This window comes from Pinus tabuliformis, chromosome Q (genome assembly GCF_031772625.1).
Source record: "Pinus tabuliformis cultivar Carrire ecotype Pingquan chromosome Q, CPIR1, whole genome shotgun sequence".
Lineage (NCBI taxonomy): Eukaryota > Viridiplantae > Streptophyta > Pinopsida > Pinales > Pinaceae > Pinus > Pinus tabuliformis.
This window is the reverse complement of record NC_142296.1, coordinates 1,276,990,038-1,277,000,795: the sequence shown is the minus strand read 5'-3', so window position 1 is coordinate 1,277,000,795 and position 10,758 is coordinate 1,276,990,038.

The window sequence follows — 10,758 nt, the reverse complement described above, 5'->3', positions numbered from 1 at the left end:
GGATGGCAGTTCTCATATTCATAGGATGATGAAGTAGAGGAAGAAGAAACCCCAGAGAATACTACAAATATTGTTGAACATAATTCCCAAGAAATTATAGAGAAGAGAGGGGTGGAGAAGGTAGCTCTGATGGTTCAAGTAACAACAACTACATCTCATCAACAACAGATTGAGAAGGCTATCTCTAAAAAGGAAGCAAGCATAACCAAAAGAATTCATGCATCAGAGAGCTCGAACTTTGATAAAGAAACTTCTATAAATGTAGAAGCGAATCAAATGGTCATTGTATCTTCCACTCCCAAATTTGGTGGTTGGTAAAAAGTGGAGAGAATGAAGGGTAGAAAAGAATAGGTATGTGTTATTTCTTGTTTAGTTTTATTTTTTGGGTAACTGTTATGACTCGTCCGATCAAATACTTTTTAGCATGTTTTTTTGAATAAAATTGTGATTTTCCTTGAAGAAAAAAGTAACTATATATAGACTATATATTAAACTAATATATCTATAGATCTATATATATATATATATATATATATATATATATATATATATATATATATATATATATATATATATATATATATATATATATATATATATATATATATATATATACATATAATTTAATATTATTACAATGAATTAGCTTAAGGGATTAATAAACCTAAGGCATTAATATGACAAACCCAACCAAAGGGATTATTAATATTATAAGCCCAAAAGATTAATATTACAAACCCAAAAGATTAATAAACCCGAGGGATTAATATTATAAACCCAAGAGATTATTAACATTATAAATCCAAGCGATTAATCAACCCAAGGGACTATTAATATTATAAACCAAAGGGATTATTAATATTATAAATGAAATAAATCAATAAACCCAAGCGATTAATATTAAAAACCTAATGGATTAATATTACAAACAAAAGGGTGTAATAAACTGAGGGGATTATAAAACAAATGGATTAATATTATAAATCCTAAGATTAATATTATCCCCTAGGAATATAAACCCTAAGAATAATGTATAAAACCAAGGAATTAATATTATAAGCCCAAGGAATTATACACCCTAAGATTAATATTATAAGCTGTGAGACAAAAATATCAAACATAAGATTAATATTATAAACCCTAAGACTATAAACCCTAATATATATTATTGTACATATTAGAGATTAATATTATAAACACAAGGGATTAATATTATAAATCCAAAGGGATAATAAATTGAAGAAAATAATATTAAACCCTAGGGTTTATATTATAAAACCCATGGATTATAAACCTTAGGATTAAAATTATAAGCCTAAGGGATCAAAAACCCTAGGATTAACATTATAAAACAAATGATTTTAAATTTTAAGATTATAAACCTAAACCCAATATTATAAACCAAAATATTAAACTCTAATTTATTCAATGTTGCAATGCGACATTTAATAAATTGCAATGTAACATATCATTGTGACAATGATTGTCACACGGCTTGTTACATTGCGACGATGTTTTGCCACATTGCGACATTGGATATATATTAATAACTATAACTATATATATATATATATATATATATATATATATGCAACGATGTTTTGCCACATTGCGACATTGTATATATATTAATAATTATAATTATAATTAATATATATATATATATATATATATATATATATATATATATATATATATATATATATATATATATATATATATATATATATATATATCTTATTACAAGGTATTAAACCCGAACCATTAATATTATAAATTCATATTATAAACCAGACAGATTAAGATTATAAATTCAAGGGATTAATATTATAAACCCTTAAAGTTAATAAATCCAATGGATTATTAATATTATAAAACCAAGGGATTATAAACCCCCATGATTAATATTATAACCCCAAGGGATTATTAAACCCTAGAATTTATATTTTAAAACCAAGGGATTATAAACCCCCATGAATAATATTATAAACCCAAGGGATTAAAGCCCCAAGCATTAACATTATAAACCCTATTATTATAAATTTTATTTTTATAAATCCTGAACCCAATATAATAAACCAGAACATTAAACTCTAATTTGTTCAATGTCGTAATGCGACATTGAATAAATTGCAATGGAATGTATCATTGTGACAATGGTTGTCACACTACTTGTCACATTGTAATGATGCTTTGCCACACTGCGACGTTATATATATATATATATATATATATATATATATATATATATATATATATATATATATATATATATCTAGATAGATAGATAGATAGATATCTATGTGTGTGTTGGGGGTGGGGGGGTTAACATTATAAACCTAAAAGATTAATAAACCCAATGGATTGTTAATATTACAAATCCAAAGAATCAATAAACCTAAAGGATTATTAATATTAAAAACCCATTGGATTAATATTAAATGCCCAAGGGTTTTATATTATACACCCTTGGGATTGATATTATAAACCCAAGAGAATCTGAGGGATTATTAATATTATAAGCCCAAAAGATTAATATTATAAACCCAAGGTATTAATAAACCCAAAAGGATTAGTAATATTATAAACACAAGGGAGTAAAAACGATAAGATTAATATTATAAACCTTAAGATTATAAACCCTAATTGCAATATTATAAACCAAAATATCAAACTCTAATTTATTCAATGTCGCAATGCGACATTGAGTAAATCGCAACGTAATGTATCATTGTGACAATGATTGTCACACTGCTTGTTGCATTGCGACAATGCTTTGCTACACTATGATGTTATATATATATATTTGAGTTTATAATTTTAATCCCTAATATGTATAATAACATATTAGGGTTTATAATCTTAAGGTTTATAATATTAATTTTAAGTTTGATATATTTATTCGAGGGTTTATAATATCAATCCTAGGGTTTAATATCAATCTTAGATTTATAAACCTTATATTATAAACCCAATATTATAAAACCTAATATCAAACCATATTTTATAAACCCTAATATTATAAACTCTATAATATGACCATAATAGTTGACCAATATGGTTGAACATAATGGTTGACCATTTATGACAATAATGGATGACCATGGTTGAGCATATTCAACCAGGTTTGACCATGGTTAACTCTGGTTCACAATGGTTGATAACAATTGACCATGGGCGGCAATGGTTGACCCTGGTTGATAACGTTCGACCATTATGGTTAACCATTATGGGTGACCATTATGGATGACCATGGCTAACCATTATAGTTGAGCATAATTGGCCATTATGTTTGACCATGTTTGACCATGGTTTACCATGGGTGACCATTCTAACCATTCTAACCATGTTGATATTGGTTTACCATAATGGTTGAGCATCGTTGACCCATTTATGACAATAATGGTTCATCATGGTTAACCATTATGCTTCAACATAGTTGTCAATGATTCACCATGGTTGACCATGGTTGACCTAAGTTAATCATGGTTGACCATAGTTGACCTTGGTAGACATTAGTTGACCATTCTAATCATGTTGATCTAGGATGACCTTACTAACAATCATTAACCATCATTGTTCATTTATACATAAACCCTATATATAAACTACATTAGTGTAAAGGTTGACAACGATTGACTATGGTTGATAATGGCTAACAATGGTTGATCATGGTTGACAACGGTTAACCATGTGACCATATTCAACAATTGTCAATGGCTAACAAATGTTTGACCATGGTCAACCATGATCAACCAAGGTCAATATTCTACCATGGTTAACCATGATCAACCATGATCAACTATGTTTGACTATGTCTGACTAATGCAAGTTCACTATGTTTAATTATTAATAATATTAATAGGTGATTATGTTTGACCACCATCAAACATAATCCAAAATAGTCAGCCACATTAGTAAATGTGGTTGACTAATTTTGTAATATCACATTGCAATGATAGATAAATTGAAATATAATGTAACATCGGTTATATTATCATCAACCATCATATTATATTAATATTTATATAAATAGTATTAATATTAATAATATTAATATTAATATCATTAATATTGTTAATCATATTGTTAGAATGATTAGAATTTTTACATTTTAAATTTAATTAATAATTCTATTGTTTTTCTTTTTTCAAGATGTTTGTGATCCTCCAGACTTGACTTGTGGCTTGAGGAGTCGTGACCCAGGGGCAATTAAGCTGTCAAAGTCACCTGGGGATCACACCAAGCCGAGGCCACACAAAACCTTAGTTGACTGGATTTTTTAGCATGTCTCCTCCCCCTAGGATAGGGCACAACCACCCCCGTGAAGTTTGATCCTGGGTTGCCTTGCTGACAAGGCCCATCCTCAATTGGTTATGCTAGTGCATGGGACTTGACGATAATTCTATTGTTAATTATTACAAAGTAAATATTACTATTTTTATTTATCAATATCAATGCTAATATTATTTTTGTTGTCCCCGTATGTGCCGGTCCCTAGTTGGATTATGTACAATCGTGAAGTCTCACAAGATTGGAGTCTTGGTTTGTTTGGTGAATCATTAGTGATGGCCTTTATATCAATTTTAAAACTTGTTACCACAATAGCAAATAGCCACACACATGCACCATATTATTTTATCAAAATATGAAAACAACAATGGCTCATAAAATAATAACATGAGAAACATCAACACAAGCATGCACACAAAAGAACACAAGTATTTATGGTGGAAACCCTTTCAAGAGAAAACCAAACCACCCTGTTGTTGTTGTGCTACTTTGATTCTTCTATTAATTTGTTGAAATTTTTTTGCATGGATTAGCTTACACCGATAAGCTGCAATACTCAACTTCCTTCACAGTATGCTGGAACCTATAAGATAGGAAAATTATTTCTCTCATAGATCAATGGAAATATATATGCTTGAAGCTCCCACAACCAACAATCCTCGCCCAACTACCATTTGACTATCCAAATCCTATTGGATGGAGAAATATCTTCCTTCTACTAAATCTACCAAATCAATGTCTACATTGAAGCCTCCACGCATTCACTTCCTTCATGTAGACCACGTTTCATAAATTTTTCATGTTGGGTTCTCAATCTACTCAACATGACCAACCGAAAAACACCATCGTTCTACAACACAAAATCTAAAACAAAAACTTTGTCCAGAGTAGATTACTTCTTCTCTTCTACTCAAAACAATATATGTTTTCTAACACTCCACAAGCATCCAATTCTCTGTGACAAAGAACACACAAATTCTGAATCTTCTTCTCAACTCTATCTCTGATTTCTACATATAATTCTCTAATGTAATTTTGCAAAAACTATGTGAGCAATTGTTGCAATCTCTACTCACTTTCAATGCCCTCAAAATGACATGCAATCACACACTCAAGACAACCAACCAAACAGAATTAAAACCTTCCTCTATTTATAGTTTTTATTTGATATCGAACTTAGTAAATGCTGCAAGTTATGGACCACTCAACAATTCTTTTCACACGCTTAAGATTTGGTTGAGATAGGCTTCTTGACCAAATCAAACCACTTACTCCACTAGCCTTTTGATATATTCAACTTTGATCAGCCTCTAGAGACCCCACAACTCATATCAACCTTTTTATGGAAAATTATGACCATAAGCTTCACCAAAGTACCAAAATTAGCTGAGTTGCATAAGGAATGCGGAAAAATTATCATGAAAAATCTCGATCGCACTCACAATACTAGTAAAACTCAATTGGATCTCTTTAGTCTCTCCCACGGGCCTGTCTCCTAGCGACTGGACACTTTCAATCACTATGATGACTCATCATCCATGCGACTGGGGCAAAGAATGGTCAAAATCATCTTTCCTCGGCTCAGAACCTGGCCACACTTCTTCATGTGTTTGAAAACCCTTTGTATGACCTATGGAAGTCACTAGCACCTCTACAACACTTCACCAAGTCACTGCAACATCACTATCATCATCATGAGTAAAACTAGGTTGACTTGGATGCCAACCAACAACCATATTAACACCTGGGCCATCAAACCACTCCACAACAATTCTATCATCGATATGCATATCCATAATATGTGAAACATGCTCCAACACTTGTACAACCATCTCAAGCATTCACTGACACTTGTAGATCCTCTCCAACCCTAATGTATAACACCATCAACGTGGGAGACCTAATATGGGATATGGAGACCTAATTAACAAGGCTCCTCAACTCTAACTCTTGTATGCAGCAAGATGATCAAGAGGATCGTCACAACTCCAAGCTAGTAGACATGCCAAGGACCATCTACACATCATCCATACACAAGCCACCCGCAACCACACATACACATGCATAACAAACTCACCTACAACCCAATCAATGGGGTTGACATCAATTCCAACCAACAACACATCTGCAACACTGCAACACACATCAATACCAACAAATTATATATAAATTTTTTTTATTTTTTTTTGTAGGTTTCAATGTTGACTAAGTCAACATAACATTACATAATGCCTTATATAACTAACATTTTACAACATTGTTGCCATACTGGGTTGTAGGTGCAATAAGCCATGGTATTGTAAAAAAACCTATTTATAGATTAAGAATCTCCATGGTAAAGTTGGTGGTTAATCATCATGGTTAATAATCTTGCTCAAAGTTGTTTTAAATGTATATATGTTTAACTTATATATTGACTGTTTTTATAATAATAATAATTTAAAAAAAGAAGAAGCTATAATTTAGTTAAATTTAGGATTTTTAAATTTTAGCAACATGAAACAAATCATGAAGTGAGCACTAAGTGTTTTGATTGTTATTATGGATTGATGCCTATGGGCACTAGACTATTTTATTACTAATACAATTTATTTTTTTTTAAATATTACATGTCAACTCAAGATAGAATGAATAACACATCATGTTCTATCACTAATATTATTTTTAAATGCCATCTGTAAACTCCATATTAAGTAGTGAAAAAATTACATATCTCCCTCATACTTAAAAAGTAAATTTAATCTATTTTAGATTCAATTACTTTATCTCTTTATATATAGTTGATGTAAGTTAAAACGAAAATTGAAATATTTTATTATAGTGAACATTATTTTTTTTGTTATTACTCTTATTTAAATTGTTAATGTAAGTATTACTAAAAAAGTAAATTTAATATCTCCTTCCTAATAAAAAAGTAAATTTAATCTATTATACTCTCAATTACTTTATCTCTTTATATAAAGTTGATGTCAAATTAAAATGAAAATTGAAATATTTTATTATGGTGGACATTAATTTTTTTTGTTATTACTCTTATTTAATTCGTTAATGTAAGTATTATTTTATCACTTTAAAATGTAACATTAGGTGACAACATCTCCTCCATAATAGGCTCTCAACTCAATAACAAGGCATTATTTTCTGAAAGGGAAACAACTTCCTAAGAGAAGAAGAGCAACATTCTCCCACTAGTTATTAGCTATCTCCAACTATGTAATCTTCTTCTTCAAACCATTAATTTATATATGAGCAAGGTTTTTCAAGTCCTCCAAACTATTAAGTGAATCTATTTTATCCCTAAATACATTTGTGATGTCTTTCTATATTTTTCATCATATATTTAGAAGAGAGCAATATATAAGAGAAACCTCATCCTTCAAATTGGATATGGGTTGTCTCTTGATACTTCAATAATATGGGTTCTCTTACTGATTCTTCAATCTTCTATTCTATTATCCCAATAATAATTTAGAAGACATTAACATCTCATTGAAATGGATCATAAATGTGTTTGCAAAATAATAATTTTTTTGTCGCCGACTTATTTTTTAAAAATCAATTCCGCATCTTCATTAAATATACTCAATTTTAATTAAATTTTAAAAAATTCTTTAAAACATACATTCCAATTTCAATATAATAATAATAGACTACCTATAATACAGAATTACCTATCATACAAAATTATATATCCTAACACTAATACAAGAATACAGATCCTAATATTCTTCCAATCAATACACATAGCAAAACAGGCCATCGTCATGCCTCTTAACTATGCAGTCCACCCCACACATATATATAACTGAGAGGAAATAGAACAAATTAAATAATGAGCAGTGCTGAAATATTATTTCCAGTAGTTAAGCATCATAAAGCAACCAATGGGTCAAAACAGGTATACAACCACTGCAATACCATATATCTTCCGCTATAGGACAAATTGGCCAATATGTCTTCAGCCTGAAGGGTCATGTATAAAGGGAAGGGTCCTTGATTTCCCATTTCCGAGCCCTACGATATAGGCAATCAACTAGGGCCTCCTCACATAAAAAGGCAAGTCAAATAAATGTGATCCAAACCTGTTGGAATAGTGGTTAACAAGCGGCTAGTCAATGCTACTGTTGTGCCCTAGTCTCCGCAATTTTGGAAATTTGATTCACGTGTTTTTGTCGGTTAAAAACTTAAAATTTGCAATTAAAATAAGCTCAAAATCATTAAAAAAATTCAGTATATTATTTAGAAATCCAAAAAACATTACTCAATAGACTAAACCGCCAATAGCGCTTCATTTCAGCAGCCAATGATGTATCTGAAAACTTAATAACCAATGGCATAACCAACAAAGACAACCCCAACACTTACGTAACCAAAGAACAACAGTGGTTTCAAAGCTGATAAAAGACGGAATAGAACACAGTGCTATATATGCATAGATATTCTTTTTACAGTAACGCCATTACAAAGTTTTCAGCAAGACAGAAAATCTCAATAATCCAGACGGCGTTGTCAACCAGTCCAAATGGTGAAATTTTGGTTGGAATTTGGTAAAAAAAAATTTAAGAAATTTAGAAGTGTTTGGACCTTTTTAGGAATAAAGTGGATTCAGTACCATTAAAAAAAGAGATGAATCACCCCAAAAAAAACTTAACAACTATAACCAATATTTCCAAAAAATTTTACCAATAATTTTCAAAATCTTACAAAAATTTCTATTATTTTCTTAAAAAAAATTATAACTTCATTAAAATACCGTAATCAAAACCTACAAAAATTTCATTTATTTTCTAAAGGAAATTGTAACTTCATTACACTACCTTAATCAAAACCATAAAGGAAATTATAACTTCATTAGACTACCTTAATCAAAACCATAAATTGAACCACATTTTTTTAGAGTCAATGAGTCAATCCATTGCAGATTAGTGCCACTGGGAATCGATATATCAATGCACAACAAATGATGCACGCTTTCGAATTAGCAGTACCCTCTCTTTAACAACTCACCAGGTTCAACGTACCAGAAGAGCTAGTCATATCAAATCTATCGAACTTCATCCGAATCTCATGATCAGTCAGAAACCAAGTAGAATAATAACCTTACATACAAGTATATGGTTGCTTCGACTATTGCGTACAAATATGCGGAATAACTACAATTTGCAGCAAGGATTTATCTGACCAGGTGCCTTTCGCTTCTAGTCGATCGGTACGCTGCAGGATCCGTCAATCAACTAACTCAAACAATTAACTTTAATAATGTTTTCAACATCCAGTTTACCCTACAATAGTGTTCAGCGACATTCTTATCTTCAATTTTTGTTTTGAGAATATTTTAAAAGATTATGAAGAGGAGCTATGTCAAATAATTCAAAATATTTGTGGACATTCTTATTTTTATTATCCGTCTTGAAAATATTCTAAAACATGATGAAGAGTAGTTAGGTCAAATAATTCAAAATATTTCTGGAGTTTCTATTGTCAACTTCTAGTCTGCCACCTACATTAAGGGACATTTTTATCTGGATTGAGTATTTGGAGAATATTATAAAAGACGATGAACAACTGTGAAATTAAACTTGAAACCTAGATAAGTTCAGAAAACCTCAGATCTATAGCAGTGATCTTTAAAGCCACGCCCATCGCCAAAGTATAAGCTAAAACGCTGAATCTCTAAAATATACTACGGTAGACAAGACTTAGTCTTGGCATATCTCTACGACACCCACTTATCTGCTAGCCTCCCCAAAAGGACTTCAAATCAGGGCACATTCACCAAACAATTTTACCTCGGTCTGCTTGTTCACGGGAGATCACTTTGTAGCTATATATGCTCAAACAACCAAATATATTCATCACAGGTTCTTATCATACACAATTAAAATAATGCACGTCAGTCGTTCAGACTTTACCAAATAACGTGCCAAATAAAGACTCCACGAATCTGGAAAAAAAAAAATGATATATTACCGAAGATATTTCCTTGTAACGCCAAACAAGGTAGGGCAATTGACCGTCAATGGTCGGTATACCAGATTGCTACAGTTTCATTATAATACTTAGCTCACTGCAACAACATTGCGGCTCATTAGAACTTACTTCACTCTGTAAAACCCTTGATCATGAATTTAAGGGATTTGAATATCATGTTGAAAGAGGTGAATCAATAACAATGAATATAAAAATATTCATAAGAACAGTGATGGTGTCAATAGATACCTTCATTGTGTTAATCGATACCTTCAGTACTTGAGCATAATGAACAAAACTCTACTAAAATATAGTATGATATACTGAACAACAAGCTCATCTATATATTCAGGTAAATGAACTAACATTCCCTGACGGAGGATCACACACACCAAATGGTAAGTTTGGAGATCATCAATTCCATGTGCCAGTCAGTCAAATCCTTACAAACAAATATTAATAAGGTTACATAAAAAAAAAGGGTATTCTTATGTT